The 23097-nt window shown below is 39.6% G+C and overlaps 1 long non-coding RNA gene and 1 pseudogene across 1 annotated transcript; both read right to left on the bottom strand.

Moving 5' to 3' along the window:
• Positions 1 to 10036: 10036 nt before the first annotated feature.
• On the bottom strand, positions 10037 to 11074 carry LOC130137559 (uncharacterized). The gene is made up of 2 exons (XR_008815969.1): positions 10596 to 11074; positions 10037 to 10489 (listed from the first exon to the last, which is right to left on the bottom strand). It is a non-coding gene; the product is annotated as an uncharacterized LOC130137559 (long non-coding RNA).
• Positions 11075 to 12191: 1117 nt separating this feature from the next.
• On the bottom strand, positions 12192 to 22877 carry LOC115690996 (disease resistance protein RPV1-like; annotated as a pseudogene).
• Positions 22878 to 23097: the final 220 nt, after the last annotated feature.

Raw genomic sequence — 23097 nt, 5'->3', positions numbered from 1 at the left:
TTCTTTCTTTTTCTTTTTCTTTTTGCTTCTTCCTCAGCCAGTTGCCGGCCACAGGTGAGCTCGAGTCTCGTCGCAACTAGATTTCGGCGAGGTCGAGCTCGCCCGTGGCTGATGCCAACCATTGCTATGGCTGGCGATTGGCCGAGAAAGAAGCAAAAAGAAAAAAAATTAAAAAATTCGAATTTTTGGTAATTTTCCCCTGATAATCAAATTAGATATCAAACGATAGAAAATATTTTCTAATTCATTTCAGGTTTCAGCTAAATACCGGAAAATATTATCTTTTTCCTGAAAAATGACTCCTTAGAAAATATTTTCGAGTAACGTCACATTTTCCGCCAAATTATTGTCAATGGAGATATCTCCAAGCGCAATGTGAGTGATGATGACAACATTAGAGAAAACTCCGTTGAAAGGAAGACGGAAGCAGCCACAACAAATTGAATATAGATTCTTTTCATGCCACCACAATTATCTTCTTCTCACAAAAAAATCACAATGATGGTTTATGTTGCAATAAAATTTAAAATTTTAACTGAGTTATTAACGTGAATTGAACTTCTACATGTTTCAAGACACACGAAGGCTATCACACAGCAGAGATAAAACCCTAGTTCCTCACGAGAAAATGGCCTTATACTGATGGTAGGTCTTGTATGTTACCTAATAGGTTGTACAAAGAAAGGAACAACCGGAAATGTTATGAGTTCTTTATAGAAAAACAAAATCCCTATAATTTCACATATTATAGACAATGTCTTCATAATCTTATCAAAATATTAAATGTAATTTCCCGTAGGAAAAAAAAGTACAAGCAAGCCTTGTTGTGGGAATGGGGGCGTTTGTCCACTTTTCATCCTAGAGTTGCCACATCAACAATCTTTGTAACTGTCCATCAAGAAGCAGTCAGAGCTAGAATGAAACTTCAATGTCAATTAAATAGTGAGAATGAAAGAATCAAGAATTAAAATTTCCATATATTTGATAACATTATCGCATAGAATGGGATAAGAATAGTAGGAGCACCATAACTTATGTACGACGCTCACTTGAGTGCTATAATTTTTTTTTTCATTTATTTAAGTGCCACATTAGAGTAAAATCGATTCTTTGAGTGCCATTTCCAACAAATCATTCTATATGAATTTTTTTATTAATTTCCCATTCCGATGTAGACTTTTTTTGTCGATTTTTTTTTATTAATTGTCAGCGTCAGCGCCGGCAGTACCATGTCGGACAACCAATGTCCACATCGGATTTTCGAACAATGCAAATCTCTTATGGCACTTAAGTGACCAACTTTTCAAATTTGTGGCACTCAAGTGAGTACCGTACGAAAGTTATGACACTCCTTACATACTTATCCCATTAATGCTTATACATTTGTCCATTGAAGGAGTGATTATTTAAATATTTAGGAAAATTATTAATTTGTCCAAAACTTATTGTACGGATGTCAATTCAGTTTTAACTTTCCAATTTTGTCAATATAGTTCTACACATTTGCACGATATTTAAATGTAGTCCTTCCTGCCAATTGCCGTTGTAAATTGCGATGTGGAAATCAACAAATTGCCCACTTCAACATGCCTCTTAGAATGGCCGGTGATGACTAAACGCTATGTTAACGATTTTTTGTGGCAATTGGCAAGAAAGACTATATTGAAATATCACCCAAAAGTTTATAACTATATTGACAAAACTGAAAAGTATGGCTGATTAAGTGGAATAATCAGTTATTGACAAGAAAATTATGACAATTGTAATTGAAAAGACAAACAAATCCAATCAAACCATTGGCAAATTCATATTTTTTTGTCAATTCTAAATGCATCAAAATTTCCATAGAAAGAAAAAAAAAGGTAAGAAACAATCTTAAATCTAGGACCTGTAACAAAATATTATGGTCAATTTAAGGTAATATGGGGGCGTTGGAAGTCAAAAAATGGATGGAGAAAGGCCTTTATGCATTTATTATTTTCACATAATTGCTCATTTAAATGTTAAACCTAACATACTTATTTATATTTGAATTGATGCGAGTAAAATAAGAAGAGAGTATTATGGGTTTCAAGATTCAAGGGCCGTATGGTGGTTTGGAAAAAAAGAGAGGCAAATGATGTAATTATAATTAATACTACTTAAAAATAAGTACATAATAACTGTTTTGATGATATTTTGATTTCGATCTTTGTTAAAAATTTAAAATATTTTGGATCTTATATGCGATGGTACTTATTCATAAGAAGTACCTAGTTTTATATATAGGGTACCCACTTCTATTAATATGTCTTATAAAGAATTAATTAATGCAAGGCACTTGTCTACGTGGAACCCTTATGATAAAATTTAGAGGGACAACTGCATTGATTGGCCCTCCGTAACCTTTTCACTTATAAAAAAAAATATTTGGGATAATGATAGTAAGAGTGCCATAACTTTCGTACGGCAATCACTTGAGAGCCACATCGGAGTAAAATTGATTATTTGAGTGCCATTCCCAGAAAATCGTCCGATGTGGATTTTTTTTTAATTTTTCGTTCCGACGTGGATTTTTTTTGGGTATTTTTTATTAATTATCCACGTCAACTCTGGCAATGCCACGTAGGACAACGGGCATCTATGTTGGATTTTCTGGTGTGGCAAATTGCGGATGACACTTAAGTAATCAATTTTTTAAATTTGTGACACTCAAGTGTACGAAAAAAAAATTATGACATTCAAGTGAGTGTCGTACAAAAGTTATGACACTTTAGTGTGCTTATTCCCCGCATAGAATCAATGGTGTGAGGGAATAAATTACAAACGGTCCCAAATGATCGACTTTGTATGAATATTGATTATGGCCAAAAGGAGAATGCAACATGATTGATATTATAAGAGAGATGTAATAAGAACAATGCCCAGGAGGAGTTAGCTTTACTCCACGGATGTTTGCTCAACAATATTATAATAAAAAAATAACCAATAACGACAATGCATCCGAGAAATTTAAGAAAAAGAAAGACACAGAATCCGCAGAATACTCCAAAGTCAAAATCAAGATCTCCACTATCTTATGCTGTCAGAAGGAATGATGCCTCTTGACCCACCCAACACCACGACCAAGACTTGGTATATCTTCGGCGTTTCTCTTTTGCAAAAGTTTTGATAACAATTTCTACCGAAACTCTTAGGGAAAACCCTTAAAGAGACTATAGGAAGCCGGATGCCCACCACAAGGCTACAAAGAAAATGCACATTTACCACAAAAAGGTTATTACCTTAATTATGTGCTAACAACGTGTTAATGTCAGTGTTCTTTCAGGAGTAAAACCAAAGTAGAATTTTTTTTTTCCATTGGTCCACTAGAATCGTTCAGCTAATTAAGCAAAACTATGACCAAATTAGTGATTTTATACGTATTTTGACGTAATCTCTATTATAATTTCTTGATAAAGAACCACAAAAAGGTTATTACTCTAAACTAAGACTAGTTCAAGCTTATATTCTCAGAGACATTTGTATTCTCAGAATTTTGACAAGTTGCCACTTGGAAAGATCTCATCTTGGATTCTCTGTTTTGAGTAGAGTCTTCAACCTTGGACTTGAACCGGATGTTAGGAGCTTGCCCCCGTTGATGGATGGGCTTTATGGAAAGGTAGAATTGGTCGAGCCGTGGCGTAAGCTTGGTCGATGAAATTTTAGCCAAAGGATTTAAAGCCAATGTGGAGTCATAGCGGGTGGGTCTTGCAATGCTGCAAAGGCTGTCTGATTTCTAACGAATTCAACAGAAAAAGGCTGTAGGCTTCATCTGATCAAATGCACCGACTCAAAGAGGTTGCAGAGTGCACCTCTCAGGCTTGACATCTACAAAGCGCAGACAGCATTACTAACTCTTCAAGCTTTAAGCATGATTCTTTGTGGCTAGTACTTTGCTCAGTCCCGATTTCTCGGAGTTGTTTGGACTTGTGGGCGAAATTGGAATAGTAGTTTTCTTGATTGATTTTACTCTTAAGCTCAAATCGAAACCACCAGCACATATGGTGTAGTATGAGATTAACTTTGCTAAGTTGGAATGTTCAGGACGAACATACACGGAACAAATACACCTTGCGCAGGATAAAATTCCAATGCTTCAGGGATCATAATGAAAAATTGGGGGCAAAAGTAGGTTCGTAAAACACTCTTTGCAAAAATTCCCGCGATTGATTGAGCTTTGCACCTTGGACTAATTGGAAGAATTGACGCTATGAACAACGATTGAACCTCGTCGCCGGGTTTGTCTTGGGCCTTGACGTGGACAGAGTCGCGAGCAATGCCCTGGTGAAGATGTTCAATGCCCTGCCACTTCTATTACTATTTCCAATCGATGCTTGTTCATATCCTCTTCAAAGAGCATGAACCCTTAGGCTGCGTTTGGTCTTCCGTATTTCTGGTCAAGATAGGATTGGATATGATATGATAGGAAATATAGGGATTTGCCCATATCCTATCAACTGTTTGCTGAAGTACGGATTTAAAGTCGGATATTCTCATATCCTATCCTATCTTGCGTTTGGTAGAAACTGTATATCAATATAAATGACATATACACTCTTACGTGATGCTCATGAAATATTTCGATCTTATTACTATAAAAATAACATTCTCATACACAAATAAACTTGAAAATATGACATTTTATTAGATTTTCAAATTTCTTTGCAAAAAAAAAATGAAAATAGAAACAAATGAGACAAGAAAATTGTCATCATCGTCTTTCTTCGAGCACTTTTCCGCAAACAAATCATTCTTCAGCTTCTTCTTAGGCGGAGGCTTCACCGCACCCGCACCCGCACCCTTCTTCTTCTTATTAACAGCCAGGCCACCCATTGATCTGCAAAAGCATCAAATACCAGGGTTTACACATAACAACGTCGGAAGAACATCTTAAATGGGATAACAAAGATGGAGCTCGAATGTGAAATAAAAAAGCCATCTTTCGACATTAACTGAAGCTGCGAAGAGCGAAGAGACAAGCTCCAAGTTACCAAACCTCAACTCCACCGAACCACAGAGCATCGCAAGCACAAAACAAATAATCGAAACAGCGAGATGGTGGGTTCCTTCATCATCCGCAATCGCGTTGTTTTTCGAAATAGACAAATCGAACAGAACTGAATCAGCAATTGCAAGGAAGAAGGGCCACCGATTCCTTGCTCCACCGCGAACTAGATACCATTCGATGAACACGACGAACGCCATTGACGACGGTGCGAAACTGGAGAGGACAGTAACAATACCTGAGCTGAGCAAAGCAGAGCAGTCGGCGCGCCTAGAAGAAGAAGAAGAAGAAGCGACGAAGAGGGCGGAGCTTCTCTGATGTCGCCGGCAAGGTGCGGAAAAGCGCTTCTTCCCAGCAAGCTTCAACATTATTTCCGCGGACGACCACCTGATCTCCTTCTCCTGCGGGTCCTTCCAGTTCAGCATCTCGACTAGCCACGTGGGTGAAGAGTGCGTGAATGAAGGGTAGGGTTTCTAAAAATTTGCTTTTATACGACGGATAGGAGAAATCCTATCCGACCTTATCCTACCCCCTCCTATCGGATTTTTTTTATCCAGGTTATATCCGACATTATACTATCCGGGACACCTACCAAACACGGGATAGGATAAAACATATCCTATCCCGAGTTTTATACGGACGACCAAACGCAGCCTTAAGGTTTTGTCACCCCGGAACGCTAAGTTTGCCCCCAAAATTGACAGCTCTTTGCCAAAAGTGGTGAACCCCAAATTTTTCCTCCAATTCCGGCGAGCGAGAGAGAACCTTTAGTTTTAAGGGAAAATTTCAAAAATGAGGTTGAAGTGGAGTCATTTTCTCAAATAAAAGCATTGTCGCGACCGAACTCCCGAGCCCTTTTTTATCGAACATGCGAAAAAAGGGGGGCTCGCCTGGTACGTGCTAAGTCTAGGTTCGGGACTTAACTCGGGCTCTCCCAAGCCCATACCATATCGCGACTTAGGGTTTAAGTGTTTAACATGCAAGTGGTTTATATCAAGGAGTCGCCACTAATCGATTTGGGGTGGGTCGATTAGAAACCCAAATAGGGTGATGGGAGAATCACCCTATTCCTACGAACCAGAGATTAAATGAGTTCGGGGACTTGGTTACACTAGTTGGATAACTAATGCCCTTTCGGTACCATTTTACCCTGTTCATTTCTGAAAATATTTGTCAGGCAATTTGGATTGATTTTAGGACCTTTCTCCTAACATGTGAGGTGATCAAGCGAGTGCATAATCAGAAATGATCAGCAGTCAGGAACACAACAATTCATGCAGCCTAAGGTTCTAACCTTAACTAAGTCAGATGACATTCAAAACACAACTCATGCGATTGTATTAAAAACATGCATAATAATACAGCGATAATAAAAATAACATGCAAAATATTACCGCGCAATTCTCAGGCTTGTCTAATTTAAACAAGACAAAAACATGCATAATAATACAATAAATTAAAACATTTAGAATATATCACACAAATTTTAAAAAAAAAAAAATTTTGAAATTTTTTTTTAAAAAAAATAAATAAATACGAAAGAAAAAAAATTAATTTTTTATCATAAATTTTTTTAAAAAAATAAAAATAAAAATAATATAATATAATAATAACCGGGTCGGGTCGGTCGGGTCGGCCAGGTCCGACCCGGGTCAACGGACCCGACCCAGGCGTTGACCCGGGTCGGATCGGTTGATCCGGATCGGGTCGGAACTGACCCGGGTCAACGGATCCGACCCAGGGGGTTGACCCGGGACGGGTCGGTTGATCCGGATCGGGTCGGAACTGACCCGAGTCAACGGATCCGACCCAGGGGGTTGACCCGGGTCGGATAAGTTGATCCGGGTCGAAACCGACCCGGGTCAACGGATCCTACCTAGGGCGTTGACCCGGGTCGGATCGGTTGATCCGGGTCGGGTCAGCCCCGCGTGTACAGACACGCGGGGGCGCCGGCGGGGCCAAAATTGGCCGTCCGCCGGCCTACCCAGACCTCCGCCGGCTCAAAACCGGCCTCTGGGAATGCCACCAAGCCTCGCCGGCCACCTGGGTTGCCGTCCGACCACCGCTGGCCGGCCGGGGACAGAATTAAAAAGTGGCCTCACTGAGGCATTTCAACAAACACTCGGCGTGCGTGACCAAAACAGAGATATTCCGACCTGTTCCGGCGAACTGGTGGACTCAGGCGACCCAAAATACCTTCGGTGACGACACACGGACGGCGGGGGACGGCGGTATGGGCCGGGACTCGTGCGAAACGGCCGGCGCGGGTCCCGGCCAAACCGAGCATAAAAACAGGGGAGAACAGAGGCGGACGGGACCCCGGGAAAGCTCACCGGTCGACGGCGCCTACGGAGGGGCTTCCGGCTGGTCAGGGGGGCGACGGCGACACTGCTGGCTCTTCTTTTGCTCCGGCGGAACCTCGGTATGTCTTCTTTCTCTCCGATTTCTCTCTCTGTCTCTCCCTCTCCTCGGTGCTCTGTTTTGGCCGAGAATGACCAACCGACCGGCGACGTCGGTTCGGTGGATCGTCGGCGACTCTGGCTCGTTTGGGGGACTCCTGCGGCTGTGTTCTTCCACCTGCAAACCAAAGATCAAAAAAAAAATTTCTTCAATCCTCTCTTTCTCTCCCACGGTCTCTCTCTCTGTTTTTCTCCCAAAATTGGCCAACGGGGACTCTCTCTCTCTGTGTGTCACCGCCGTCGGCTCGGCGGCGGGGATGGATGGCTGAGGCGCGGTGGCCGCCTGAAGAGCTCTCAGTTTCTTCTGTTTCGCTCCGTCTCCCCCTAGAATTTGCTCAATTTCTCTGGGTCTCTCTCACGGCTTCTCCGTTCTCTCTCTGCTCAAACCGACCGAGAAAAAAAACGCCCCTCTCTCTCCTCTCTCTGGTCTGTATATCCGACGACGACGACACCATTCTCTGCTCCATTCATTGCTCTGCACCGGCCTCTGCTCCTACCATGACTTTCGCGGCCATTAGGCCGGTGCAGAGGGGGGGCCGATTCTGTGGAGTGTGCAGAGAGACAGGGAAGAGAGGAAGAGAGCCCGGGAAATCGGGGAAGACGGGACTGGCCATGAATGCCAGTCCCGGTGGCGTGCTGCCCTGGCCCTGCTCTGGCCAGATAGGGACGGGGCGAGGCTGCTCCGCCGCTCGTCGCTTCTGCGTCAGCGGCAGAGGAGAGCAGGGGAGAGAAAGGGACCGCTCTGCGCAGGGGGGAAGAAGGAAGAGAAGGGGCTGGGCCGGGCCAGGCCCAGCCGCGTGGGGGAAAGAAGAAGAAAAGGAAAGCGGGCCGGGCCCGCGCGAAGGGAAAAAAAGAAAAGGAAAAAGGGCCTGGGCCCAAGGGAAAAAGGAAAAAAGAAATGGGCCGGGTCGGCCCAGCTCCGACCCGGCCCGACTCGATTTTTTTTTTATTTATAAAATAAACTCTATAATAGACTCTATTAGTGCAAATGTACCTATTTCTATATGCAATGCATTTAAATTGAAATATTTTTTTGTTTTAGGAATTAAAGAAAATTAATTCCTAAATTTTGTGTAATTAATTTTGGGCAAATTAAAAATAGGTGTCAACAAGCATGAAGTAAACCTTGTCTCAAATACGAGTTTGAAGTGAATCTTGTCTAAAATAAGGTTCCGAAGTGGCCATATCAGTCCTAAATAAAGACCTGACCTCACCGACCAAAGGGTATTCTAATCTTTTACTTTTTTTTTGAATTTTTTTCGTTTTATTCTTTCTTTTTTCCTTTTTCTTTTCCTTTTCTTTTTTTTCCTATCTTCCCTCTGCCGGCCATAGCTGGGGCCGGCGGAGGCCACCCTCGCCTGGGCAAGCGAGGGTTGCCCTCGTCGGCGTCAGGCGAGGCCAGCCCAGGCAAGGCGACCCTCGCCCAACACTGGCAAGGGCAACCCTCGCCCTCGCCTAGGCTGGCGAGGGCAAGGCCAATTCAGGCAAAGGGACGCAGACAAGGGCAACCCTCACCCGACGCTGGCAAGGGCATCCCTCGCCCTCACCACCAACCTGCATCAGGCGAGGGTCGAGAGTTGCCCTCGCCAGCGGAGGTCAACGGCCAGGCGCAATGACGGCCGAGAGGGAAGAAGAAAAAAGAAAAAAGAAAAAAGAAAAAGGAAAAGAAAAGAAAGTACAAAAAATAAAAATATATATATTTATAATTTTTTTGACTAAAATACCCATTCTTCGACGACGGAATAGTCACCGGCCAGCCAAAGGTCCTTATTTGATACGATTTGGCCACTTCAGACTCTTGTTTGAGAATATGTCCATTTTAGGTCCTTATTTGAGAAAATGACTCCATTTCAGGCCCCTTTTTAAAATTTTCTCTAATTTTAATGAAGGCTTCACGAAAAGGCCTTGTTTCTTCAATTTGGATGCCGCGTTAGCAACGAGGTGAGGCGCACGGTCCACCTCCGTCGCCAACTTAGCTTTTTGTCGCTGGATTCTAACGGCCATTTGAAGCTGCCAGATTTGGATTCCAATAAGACGTTTGTGCTTTATTTTTTCAGACAAACGAAACTTCGTGCAAGTATTGGGCTAAATCTATAAATGTATGCTTTTTTAAGAAGGTCGAGGATAACTGGAACAAATATATATAGGATCTAAATTTGAGAGATTCAGCTTTGCTGGGTCATTCATTGTCTGGAGGCCATCTTTCTAAAGTCAAATGGCCCTATTGACATTAAAAAAATTAAAATATAAAGATTGCGTTGTTGTCTTCTCGGTGCAAGGAAAGTGAATGTGACAAGCTCCTTCATCTTGATATGTATAACACGAATGCAGTATCGATCAATATTATCATTCCATGCATGATGCACCATTTACCAACACTATTCAAGCGTTCTAATTTAATTAAAACGAATGTAAATTGGACTTATCTCTTCTACGCTCGAACATTTATCTCGTTAGTTCAGTAAATAATAGACCAGTTCGGTAAATAATAGACCATTTACGTTTAGAGCACTGGCAATTCAAAATAATATTCTTATGGCCGCCTGAGTGATTGTGTCAAGTCGTCTCGTTAAACAGGCAAGTCCTAGTGAAACACTTCCAACAGAACACTAGCTGATCGAAGACCATAAGAGAAAAATGACTCAAGGACCAGTCACAACCATGAGCGTTAGTACATTAATGGGTTCATCGCCAGAGTTGAACCACTCCACACAAAATGGTCCAAACCTACAAATTCATTAAGTTTTGAATTAGAATTCATCCTCCATGGCCCAACTCTTCGTCATTTCTTCTGAGAAGACGAGATTTAACTCCCGAAGTCTCTTGCAATTCCTCAAGTACAGGGAAATGAGGCTCTTAACATCTCCGATAGAATGGTGAATCCTCTCCGGTCCGATACAATCCTCAAGGATGAAAATCTCCAAATGTTTGAAAGCTGAGAAGTAGGGTGTATGTCTCGAAAATAGCAATATGTAAGTCTCAGGACTTTCAGCTGCTTTGCCATCTACAAGAATGAAATATGTTGCCATATTTAGCGGGTGCAGATGATTCGATTGATAAAAATTAATATGAAAAGCAAAAGTGGATGTGCTTTTCTTTTTCCGTCTTACCATGATTGAACTCCATGCTTCCCATGATCTCTGATTGCGCTCAATATCAACTCCAGCACAAGTAATTTCTCCAAATGCAAAATAGGTCGCCTCAAAAGATGAAGGACAATTCTTCCACTCAAGCCAATTTAATACAGGAAATAGCTTAGGAAAAACTCCTATAAATGAGAAAATGTTGTCTTCTTGAAAACCTTTTCATTAAACTCTTGGCTGCAATTGACAGATTATTTGCTGATTCCACAACATTCGCTTTTTCCATGAAAATAGTTTTTCTTCCGGTGACAAAATTGGAGCTTGAAGTGGACATCTTCACAGTAATCTTGTTAACAAATATGATTTAATCACTTGTTTGGATCTTCACAAGCATCAAAAGTTCCTCAGGACACTCCAGTTGGTGCACAAGCCTCTTCAAGGTTGGCACGCAAAACGGCCCTCAGCTAATGCCGATGCTTCCACTGCAAAATCCCTCTTCATTTTGATTGGTCTCTGGTATGGAATTTGAAGTTTTACAGCCAAGTTAGGAACAGGTCAATCATTTGATAAAACGATTCCATGACAACAATAGGATCATACAGTATGAAAACTAAATAGCCATTTCTTAAGCCCCTTGACCCATGTTGTTTCACAGAGCGGGCAAAAATTGTCCCAATTATGCAAAAGGTCATCCATACAGCTCATTGAATCGAAGTCCAAAAGTAAGCCTTGATCATTACATAGATCAACCAAACCTGGCACAAAAGTAATACCAGTTTTGCTTGATAATCTTTCAAAACAACAGTTTTACCACTGGTTATAAAAAGCTAATCTCCAATCATATATGAGAGAAATTCGAAAGGTGTTTGTTCTAAGCAGGATATCTTCCGGTAGTCTAATTTGACACAAAAGAACTCACAACGGAGTTCAAAATGGCCAAGGACTTTTCCAAAGAAAATATCAATTTTGGACAAAAGAAAATTTGATTTTGGGCGCAGTTAACAATATTTAGTAGCATAAGATCATTTGCCTCTAGATGAAAAATTCAATCCTAGGTTAATAGAGAGGGAAAGCGTACATCACTAGGTAATTCTTGTTTATCGTGGTTGAATTTTCATTCGTTGCCTCAAAAGCCGCTAATCTGTTTGCTATCTGCAAAAGCTGCCAATGGAAGGATATATGAAAAATGTTGCTATAATGCAATCAACAGCAAGTTTACATTGGCAAATCCGAAATTTTTATAATCAAGCAAATAGATCCCTAGTCGGGAGCAAAAGTATTACTCTATTCGCTCACGCTGGCCGTAAGATGAAGAATCTTATTAGATGACCAATGCCTTATATTGTATGTAGACTGACATTTGGATCTACATTTTGATCTTGGCTAAAGCATCCGGTTAGCTTCTAAGACCAACTCTCCCAATCCTTCAGTTACGTAAGACTAAGAGTTTAGGAAAGTACAGAACCCTGTCAAGGAAAACCTTCTTGTCAAAAGAAAATAGTGATTAAAAACAGGTCATGAATCTTAGAAGAAAAATGGTAGTCTATTGCTTATTTACCTTTGTTAAGGAAAGATGACTCGTCTCATTGTTGTAATATGGGTATAAGATCTATCACATCATTATCACTGCAATATAATATTTTGATTGCCCTCTACATATGGCTGAGTTCCATACTTTCTCATGATGCGTGTTTTAGTTGACTTCAGTATTGTTTCCAATGAGTTGCACCCAGAAATATCCATATAAGCAATATCCAACTTTTTAAGTCCCCAAAGTTGAGTAAGTTTCTTGCAGTCTCGTACCACTAGACATTGTAATTTCTTACATCCTGACAAATCTGGCAAAGTCTGCGTTGATTCGCATCCCGTGATATTTATGTGTCTTAGAGATCTTGATTCCTCAACCCCAGAAATCTCCATAACATGATGCGAATACTTCAATGTGAAATTCTCTAAATTTTCAAATTTGGACAGGTTTGGTAGTTTTTCTAGGGATTCACATCCCGCTATGTATATGCTTCGGCAAGACAAGAATCTCTCGAGGCTCTCAACACTATGTAGATTGCGACAGCCATTGATGTTCAACTCTTTCAAGGTCGCGAAGCATGATAGGTCAGGTAATCTTTCAATGGACCCACAATAACAAATATCCAACTCCTCTAAAAACTCCATCTTATCAAGACCTCGAATTTCGACTAGATTGTCGCAAGACCTAACTCTTAGTTTCTTCAAACATCGTACCTCCGCAAGGATCAGCCTTTCAATGGACTTGCATACAGATATATGTATCTCATCCAAGAACTCCAAATTACCAAGGCTCTGAATTTCGACTAGGTTATTACAATACACAACCCATAATCGTTTCAGACGATTCAATTGAGAAAGGTCCACTCTTTCGATGGAACTGTAGTGTTCTATTGACAACTCTTCCAAGAACTTGAATCCATCAAGCTTAGGCAATATCAGCTTAGGACAAGATTCAACACAAAGTTTTGAGGTTCTCGAGGGAAGTTCCGGGATGTATTCAAGTTGATCACATCCATAAAGACGAAGTTCTTCTAGGTGAATTAGGCAAGAAAGTTGTGGCAACCTAGGGCTCTGACAAGACACGCCCAGATATGTTAAGCCGGAAGGAAGCTCTGGCAGTGATCGAAGCTTGAAACAACCCCTTAGGCTAAGGTTTTGGAGATAAGACAAGTCACCAATTTCACTTGAAACCCTTTTCAGTCTACCGCATTTTTTGAGAATTAGATTCTGCAGTTTTTTCAACCTTCCAATAGCACTTGATAACTCTTCAATTGCACAATAGCTCATGTCCAGATGTTGCAAATTCTGTAAATCCCCGATTGAGCTAGGATTTCTCTCAATGACCGACAACTTTCGGCATTTAGTTTTTCCAGCTTCCTCAGAAAACCAATTGACATAGGAATGTTTGTAAAATGAGTACAAGCTACCTTAAGTTCTTTTAATTCTTCTAATTCACCCACTTCCTCTGGCAGCTTCTTGAGACGCCAACAATATCTCAAGTCTAAGGAAACGAGGCTCTTGACTTTGCCAATAGAAGGGTGGACTTGCTCCAGTCTGGTACAACCTGTCAAGATGAGAATCTCCAACTCTGTAAAATCAGGAGTACATCTTATTCTATCACAATATGCAAGGTTGAGAACTTTCAGCCGCTTTGCCACCTGTACAAAGGAGAATAATGAGTTGATGGGCAAAACAAAACAAACAAAAAATCACAGATGATGTCTCCCTCTTACCATGATTGAACTCCATCCTCTCCATTGCTCAGTGATCCAGGGAACTGACAACTTTAGCATCACTAATTTCGGCAGCCACAATTTGGTTGCCGGAAAAGACCATTTGTTAAATATGGTCAATCTTTTTGTTTTAGTGTGATGCCAACGAAGCCATCTCAATTCAGAAAACATATTGTTGAAGTCTCCACTTAGGGCCGACCCCCTCAATTGAAGGAATCTTAAGCTCTGCAACTTTTTAAACTGTTTATTTCTGAATGTCCGAAAATGGTCATAGTCTTCGTTATGGTCTTCGTCGAGACAAATTGCCTGAATCCTTTCTGTTCCCTGCGTATCAAATCAATTGAATGGGTGTATTGGTTATTTATTTTTTTAGTTTTTTCTTTTTTTTAAATTCTGGACTCGCACTATTAGTCATTTTTCTACCCTTGCCGTATCTGAATGTTGACAACAGTTTCTTTTTAACTTTTGACATGAAAATAAAAAGAACAATATATCTAGCCTTAAAAAATCTAAGACAAACACAGCTCAATGTTTTGCATATGTTTGTTTGCATAATGTCGGCACCATTTCGATTTGCATCTTATAAGTCAAAAATTACCCTTTGACTTTCCCCCAAAAGTTTAGTTGATCGACAACATTGTTCAATGAAAGCTAGCACATTGATTTCAAACGCACAAAGAGAGGCAACCAGCCGCTTGGACGGCGTAGCAGTGCGATTCCGGATCAAAGCGGTTTCGCCCAGCCACGCTTGGTCAGGCACCAAAGAGACATGTCTAGTGAGTTGTTTTTTTTTTCCCCTGTGCAATTTATTAGATGGTCAAGTTCTTTAGGACTCGGAATTAGAAGTAAATTACAGGTAGCAATATAAGGTACAGTGGACAGTTATCCAAAAGATTTAGCTGAAATGTTTTAGAGGCAACCCTAAGCAGCTGGTTTAGTGGTTAGGAACGTGCTTGTGTATGTTGATCAGGCGCATGATACGAGTTTGATTCCTTCCACTAGTAAACAGAAACAATTCCTTCTTTAAAAGTTGGACTACATTAAGCTTGTGTCTCACCTGGCAATGACAGTTAATAGAGTATTTCACCGTCACGGAATTTATATAGCTGTTAGTATCCACTTTTGTCGAATAAGTTCTCTAGATGTATCTTAATGTAAATTGTTGGTGTTCGCTTTTAGCATGGGCATGCTTTCCTAAGAGGCGAATTACGAATTAGAAAGTATATATTTGTACTCGTTTGTATCACATGCATTTCCTAAAAATGTTATCAAAATCATTAATCTTTCGCAAAATAAACGGAGCATAAGAAAAGCGAAAGGACAAGGCAATGGCAATGAAAGAAACAAAGAAAGAAAAATAAGAAAATTCACTGTTTATCATTCACTTAACCTAATTAATGAGATGAACAAGGTCAACCTAATACAATTTTTTGTTAAAATATGTCTTGAGTTTAAGCCCGTTAACGAAATCCGATCTAATGTTAATCGTTAATTGGGAAAGTCTGAATATTTCGAAATAAATATTTTGCGGAATGCTCAGAATCAGGCAAGTGCAGTCTACGGTAACTTTAGTTGGCGAGTTGGAGTTCACGAAGAAAGAAAATATATGATTTCTTGAATTTCACATTGGAATCCAAAATTGGACTTTGACCGTGAAAGAAGATTTTTTTTTCTTTTTTTTTTTGGTCGAACCGTGAAAGAAGACTACAAAGAATAAATATATTGTTTCCTATTTCTTGTGGAAGAGCATGGCTAATATCTGAAGAGGAAAGTTCACTAGGTTGGACTTGTTGACCGAATGCGATTATTTCCTATTCCATGTAGATTTCGGCCTCTGGACGTTGTTCCCTTTTCTATGGCTATTTATATATTCACTTCTGGAAGTGCCGATGTTGATGTGAGCAGACTTAAAAGCACCGTTTTCTCTGAGTGCCGTGGATGCCGAATTTCTGAGTGACATACGTAGGTGTTGGCGTTGGGTTCGTGATTTTATTCGTGAAATTACACCAAGAGTTCAAATGTTTGAGCGATTAAATATTGTGGTAAGATTTGTGTATAATTTCTTCGCGAGACTGAGAGATTATTTCGTGAGAAATTGTGGGGCTAAACATTACGTGATTTATTGAATATAATTGGGGCTTGGGAAACACTTAGAGTGTTTAAGTGACTCGATTGTGGTTTATAATATCTATTATATCGTTTGATCTATAATGAAATTCTGTGTTGCTCTTCCCGTGAACATAGGTCACTACAACCGAACCACATAAATCTGGTGTCCGATTTATTTTCTTGTTCTGTCAATTTTATTGTTCGATCGCTTGGCTTTCGCAACAACCTTAACAACTATGATAAGATTTTCTAAACTTAATTCTTAAGGGAATTTCGCTATCATATCTATTAAGAGGAAGGAAGAATGAGATAATATAGATTTAACTAGTAGAGGGAGGAATATGTATCTTCAAAATCAAAGAGGAGAAATATCATATCAAACATTGGTTTCCCAAAACATAGGAGCACCGAAATAAATTCGGCCCTATTAGAAAGCAAGCACCCGTGATAAGTGTGAATTTGACACCTTTTGTTTGATTATTAGTTATTATAATTGGCACCTATTATCTGTTATTATTATGGACCAAGAGAACTTCATTTATTTGATCTATGATGTTTATATTGCATGTCTATTTATTATCGTAGTCTTTCATATTGTCAATATTTCCAACTAAATATGAAAATTAAACTTTTTTAGTATATGAGAATTTTAGTGTAGAATCATAGTTAAGTAATTTCAAATTTATTTTAAATTAAATTCATACATAACTCAGGTTATTGAATTTGAATAGATATTCTACTTAGTAATCATCGAGAGGTAATATGACTTTTTCATCCTTGGAGTATTTATGATACATTTAGTTGTCACGGTTACTCTATGATGGACATGAATCATGAATGGACCTTTTTACTCAAAAGTAGGAGCATTTCTTCATACCAAATAAAAGATTACAAAAAAATCTGATTAAATATATCAAAATATGAGGTAGACGGAAAGAAAAAGGAGGGTCATATGTTACCTTTCCTCCTATTAGTACTCGGAAAGAAAAAGGAGGGTCATATGTTACCTTTCCTCCCATTAGTACTCCAGAGGCTTCCTTGTCATCCCATAATCTGCTTCGTTTCTCAGGCGGTCCTTCTTGACAAACAATGTTCCTTCCAAGATCTCTCAATTGATCATGCATCATTAACTTACCATCATCTCCAATTTTTATTAAGCACCTCAGTTTCAACTCTTCAATTCCTTGACTTGCATAAAATCCACAGTCTTTCCACATGTACATGGCAAATTTGCTCTCTTGGCCGATAAAGAAACAAGCAATATCGAGAAAAATCTCTTGATGTACTTGTTCTAATGCATCAAAACTTATCTTCAATATTTTTTGGACGTCTCTAACAGGTTCTTTTCCTAATTTTTCAATCATATTTCGCCATACTTTTCGATTTGTTTTTCCATACAAGTATGAACCTATAACCTTAAGAGCCAAGGGAAGCCCACCCATGGTGGATATGATATCACGAGAAATACCCTCAAAATCTTTCGGAGAATGGTCCATACGAAATGCACGTCTATTAAATAAAAGCAAAGAATGCATCTCATCTATTTCATTCAATTCATACTTGTAGTCAACCTCGAATTCGGATTGATCAAGAATAGCTTTATTTCTAGTTGTAACAATGATAATACTTCCCCAAGTAAACCAGTCACATTCTTTAGCCAATGCATTTAATTGATCTTTGTGATCTATATCATCTAGAAGTATGAGAACCTTTTTTTCCTTTGAATCTAGATTTGATCAAACTAATTCCATCATCAACTTTCCAAACTTGCTGCTCGATTTGCAATATTTCCTTAATTAGTTGATTTTGTAGATGAAGAATACCATTGCGATGAGTTGTTTCTCGAATATCCGGAAGAAAGCTACGATGGACAAACTCATCTGACAACTCGTTGTAGATGACCTTGGCAAGAGTCGTTTGACCGATCCCACCCATGTCATAGATTCCAATCATTCGAGCAGCATTGGCAGGAGTGTCTACCCAGTGCCTGATTTTGTTCACATGATCACCAATCCAACCAAGTGCTTCGTAACATCAAGTTGAAAATCATGTCGCAACTTGCTCAGAACTGTTTCAGTAACTTTTTCCACTAATTCTCCTTCATGCCTGTCAAACAACGAACTCCTGATAACTTCGTGGTTATACTTAATCTCATCAAAAGACACGCAAATATGTGCAGGATGAATGGGGCCATTTAACATGCCAGATGTTTTGGTTTTATATATAACAATGGAGGATGATGGTGGAGCAGTCATTTTATTTTTTCCCCATACTTGTCTGCCAGTAGATAGATCTTGTTGAAATAGAAAAAAAAATGGTGCACCGGGCTCATTAAGAGTCTTTGGAAGTATAATGTTTGTTATAAAAGATTGCTGTTAGTTGAAGGATAGGAGGTCGATTTTTTTTTGAGTTGAAAAAAAAAGTTTAAGAAGAGGGGTGGTTACCCTGCTCCAAAGCCAGGGCATCCACATGCCTCCACTGAGAATTTATATTTGACTTAGAGATCACCTACTAATGGGGATTTACTGGCAGCGGAAATCAAACCTAAACATGGTGAATGTGAAGTGTCTGATCCTTCAATTGAGCCAAGCCCCGTTGGCATAAGGAGGCTATTTTATCTGGTGGTGATCAAGCTTTGGAAGACTGAGCATTGTAGTACTTTCTAGGCATATTGTTTAGTGATTGGTACTATTGGCTGGAGGGGTTATCTTTTCTGTACCGGAGACAATTGTGAAATTCTTGGGCACTAATGGGATACTTGGCTTTTAGGTGTTATTGGTTTGGTTCTCAGGGGACATCTTGGGGAGTACTAGTGCTTGTTGTCTTTGGGGCATTATGGGTGTTCATTGGATATTTTGGCGATCTTTTGTGAGCTTGTAGGGAAAGTAGTTCATTCACATTTCATCTCTTTTGCGTGAAATAAGACAACTCAGAAAAACTAAGAAAACGTGAAATAAGAAACTTAGAAAAGTACAAGGGGAAGTGAAGTACCCGTTAGCAAATTTCTCAGATTCCCATCAATTTAAGTAACTCACTTCTGTAAGTGCTTTTTGCCCTTCCTCAATATCCTTTGCATCAAAATGCTCCTTGCAAGAATGGAAGGCTTTCCCAAAATGTTCTTTTAGATACCGCACATCTGAAGGGGCCACTTTATAGAAAATGGGCAACACTATGTGCGATGTGCTCTTCTTACAGTCCATGATTTGAATGAGCTCGCGGAGGCACCATTTGCTCGAAGCATAATTTTCAGAGATGATGGGGATCAAAATCTTAGATTGTTTGATGGCATCAAGAATCGCAGAACCAAATTCCTCGCCAATTGGGATGCTGTTATCGTCCCTGAACACACAAATTGGTATAGTCCCCGCATTGACCAGTCCGTGATAGAGGTGATCGGCGAATCCGTTGCGGGTATCTGAGCCTCTAAAGCTCAAGAATATATCGTATTGATCGCTACCTCCTCTTATGGATATGGGAGAGATGAACGAAGGAGCAGATTCTCCCTCAGTGCTCTCTTTTTCTGCACTCTCTCTCTTTCCCTGACTCTGCCCTTTGTCCATGGCAAGGGGGAAGGAGAAACGAGTGATGCTTTTCTGCTGCATAAAAGGATTGATAACTAGTGCCTATGAGCAAGTATGAACATGAAGTCTCTTAGCAAGAAAATATTAACATGAATTTATAGTTAATTAGTAATTGATTGACTAGGAGCAGTTACAGATGCTTTTAATCCTTGGCTTATCTTCTTTGCAGATAATTGTTAATATCTTCTTTGCAGATATTAACATGATTATGATTGTGATTGTATACTGTAATTTCATTCAAGATTGTCATATTCCCAATGATATTGGAAATGTGAGGTAGATATGAACAAATAGGCAGTGTTATTTCTCTTTTATTAATTTCACGTTGGTCCACACACGCTTAACAATTCCATGTAATACGATATCACCGATGCTCTTCAAACTTTCAAAGTTAAATAATTGACTGATATCTTGTCTATAGAATAGAGTATGATTTGATAAATGGTACCAAACGAAGGAACTGATGCTAATGCTCTCTTTTTCTGCACTCGTTTCTTCTTCAAGCATAGAGACGCAACAAGCACCGGAAAGGAATGACAGAGACGCAACGGTGCATCCCTTTGTTTGGCTTGCTCTGACTTTGCCCTTTCTCCATGGAAGTCTGAACGATTTGAAATTAGGTAATGATTTGATGGAAGGAGGAGAAGAACAGAAGAAGAAAGTAGAAGGAAGCTGCCGAGGAAAATTCAGAGAGGTTTGAAAAAAAAAATGGCCTTGAGTGCGTGTCCAATTTTTTGTTGGATGGTTTGTAACAAAAGAGGTGTAAGATATGGGTGATATAAAGCTAGTTGAATCTTTTAATAAGCGCATATAGTTCGATTTATTTAACTGTTTTCATGTGTGTATATCCAAAGATTAATTTAGTTTATTGTTCGTACTCCTGGATATACTATGGATTTTAGTATGTTCTATGTTGTGTCGGGATGAATGAAACTATGATGAGTTGAGAGCACGCAAAAAGTAGTGATAGAGTTAAGAAAACTCAAACCATCACATATTAGCCATTGTCATTTTTTGCATGAACTGTACTTTTTTTATTTTCTCATTTATTTTTTTAACCCTCTTTTCATGTAATAGAGTCCGCCAATAATCAAAGCTTTGAAGGGAGAAAATGAGTTAGAGGTGAAAGGGAATATACTTTTTAGGATCATTTGGTCCAAAAATTCAAGGAAAACAAAATATTATTCGTTTGCAATGTTCTATAGATAGGTCAAAATTTTCGAATGAATTCTTGTTAAGAGAAGACTTATTCTTAGGGGTGATCAGTTCCTAGGATGGTTAGGTTCCAGATCAAGAATTGGCTTCCAGTTTTTGAAATCAGCTACTTCGGTCGATAGAAGTACTAGCCTATTTTTTGTTTCATTTATTTACTTAATTGATCTAAGATATTCAAAGGCACAAAAACCTCATGATCTATAAAAAGATGGTCCCCAGTTTCAGACGGATTCTGGCAATTTTGTGCGCAATAGAATCTTGCACACTTGCATGCCAAATCATTCTAGTTTATCGGAAGGATCAACATTGAATTACGGTGCAAACGAACAATTAGACAGAGAGGCCATAGGATTAGTCACATCCCGAAACAAAAGAATGTTCACTACGGACCTTTATTGTGGAAGAAGAGCAGAGCCAATGGGCACTGCGGGCCTGGATTGATGAGTGCAAAGCAAAATTGGCCCAACTGAAATTTGTGAACCTAGCCCGATGTCCAAGAGATGCAAATAGGCTCGCGGATTGGGTGGCTATAGCCCAGCGAAAGAAGGAACTTCTCTCAAATTGGCTATAGGGATAATGACACAAATAGTCCATGAACTTTAACTTAATGTATAATTTGGTCCCTGAACTTTTAATTTGTTCAATGTAATCCCTGAACTATAACATAATGTTCAATTTGGTCCCTAAACTTTTAATTTGTTCAATGTGATCCCTGAACTTTTTATATGTGTTCAATTTAGTCCTTGAACTATATAAAAATATTCAATATAGTCCCTGCACTTGAATTAATGGAAGGACTATATTGAACATTTTCAAATAGTTCAAGGACTAAATTGAACACATATTAAAAGTTTAGGGATCACATTGAACAAATCAAAAGTTCAGGGACCAAATTGAACATTAGGTTAAAGTTCAGGGACTATATTGAACAAATTAAAAGTTCATGAACCAAATTGCATATTTGGTCAAAGTTCATGGACTATTTGTGTCATTTTCCCTTGGCTATATTGTCCCCCGAAACCTTTGTTGGATATTATATCTTGGATGAGAACGGACTTTCTTTGAGGTAATGAATTTTCAGTTTTATCGACCAAACAAAAAAAAAACTCCGAAACAAAGGCTTTCCTTTGTAATGAAAGTCAATTATGGGCCGGTGACATACCAGCTTAGCGGGTAACAACCTTTCGAAAGAGCGAAAAAAAAATCCCTCCTCAGCTATTCAGCAGCTACCCACATCTCCAATAGACAAAAAGAGCCCAAAACACGCTAATTCAGCCAATGATTCCGATGATAAAGCGACCAATCAATACAAACGACACGCTAACGAGAGATGAAATAGCGATTACCTTCCGGGAGCTCAGATGCGAAGAGAGGCGCGAGACCGGAGAGAGACGAACCCAAACAAGCCCGGGCGAGAACTTTCAAGAGAGAAAAGATCAAAGACGGTGAGTGAGGACCAACGAGTAGACGATGCGCTCAAATTTTTCTCTGAGAGAGGGGTTGAATATGAGAGAAAGAGAGAGAGAGAGAGAAATGAGAGGAGACAGAGAGAGAGAGGAGGCAATTAAATTGTTGATGGGCCGGCACCCCTCTTGCTGATTGACCTCGGCAATTGAATTTTTTTTCGTATGGCAAGCCAGGTCAAGCCACAGAAGATGGACCAGAGTACAGAATGACCAATTCTGGTCAGATCTACCCAAGAATCATATTGTTAAACAGAGAATGTCATGATTCTACTGGTCGTTTGCTACACGGAGCTGCAAAATCAATGGCCGCATTGTCGCCTCCCTTGGTCGAAGCCCTCGCCTTGGAGGACGCTCTCAATTTCGTTCTCTCTTTAAAATGAAGAGAATGGCTTCTTCTCTCCCCTGCACGACGCGATTGAAGTAGAGACTGCTTGCCTGGTCTTGGTCAATGCTCTCAAGCACCCTCACCAACTCACTTGGGAAGCCCATGTGCCAATTCGGAAATACAAGGAAGTTTTCTGACGACATGCGTAAATGAATCAAGCTTGAGATTATATGATTGAAGTGATTGCAAAATGCCACGACATGAATTTTCTGACGTAACTAGATGAGAGAGACCATTGTGCACTAAAATTTCATTTTGCTTTAAAAATTCTTTCAAATGAGAAATTACCGTCTTCTTGGAAACCTTTTCATTAAACTCTCGGCTACAATTGACAGATTATTTGTCGATTCCACGACATTCGCTTTTTCCACGAAAATAGTTTCTCTTCCGATCACAAAATTGTAGCTTGAAGTGGACATCTCAACAGTGATCTTGTCAACAAATTTGATTTAATACCTAAACTTCGCATACTAAACCAACTGCACATGCGGTCTTCCTGTGATCACTTTGAGA

Source organism: Syzygium oleosum, unplaced genomic scaffold (assembly GCF_021117445.2).
Source record: "Syzygium oleosum isolate NSW1041296 unplaced genomic scaffold, Sole_v2.1 Sole_v2.03, whole genome shotgun sequence".
NCBI lineage: Eukaryota > Viridiplantae > Streptophyta > Magnoliopsida > Myrtales > Myrtaceae > Syzygium > Syzygium oleosum.
The sequence above is the reverse complement of the archived record's forward strand: the minus strand, read 5'-3'. Positions and strand labels throughout refer to the sequence as shown.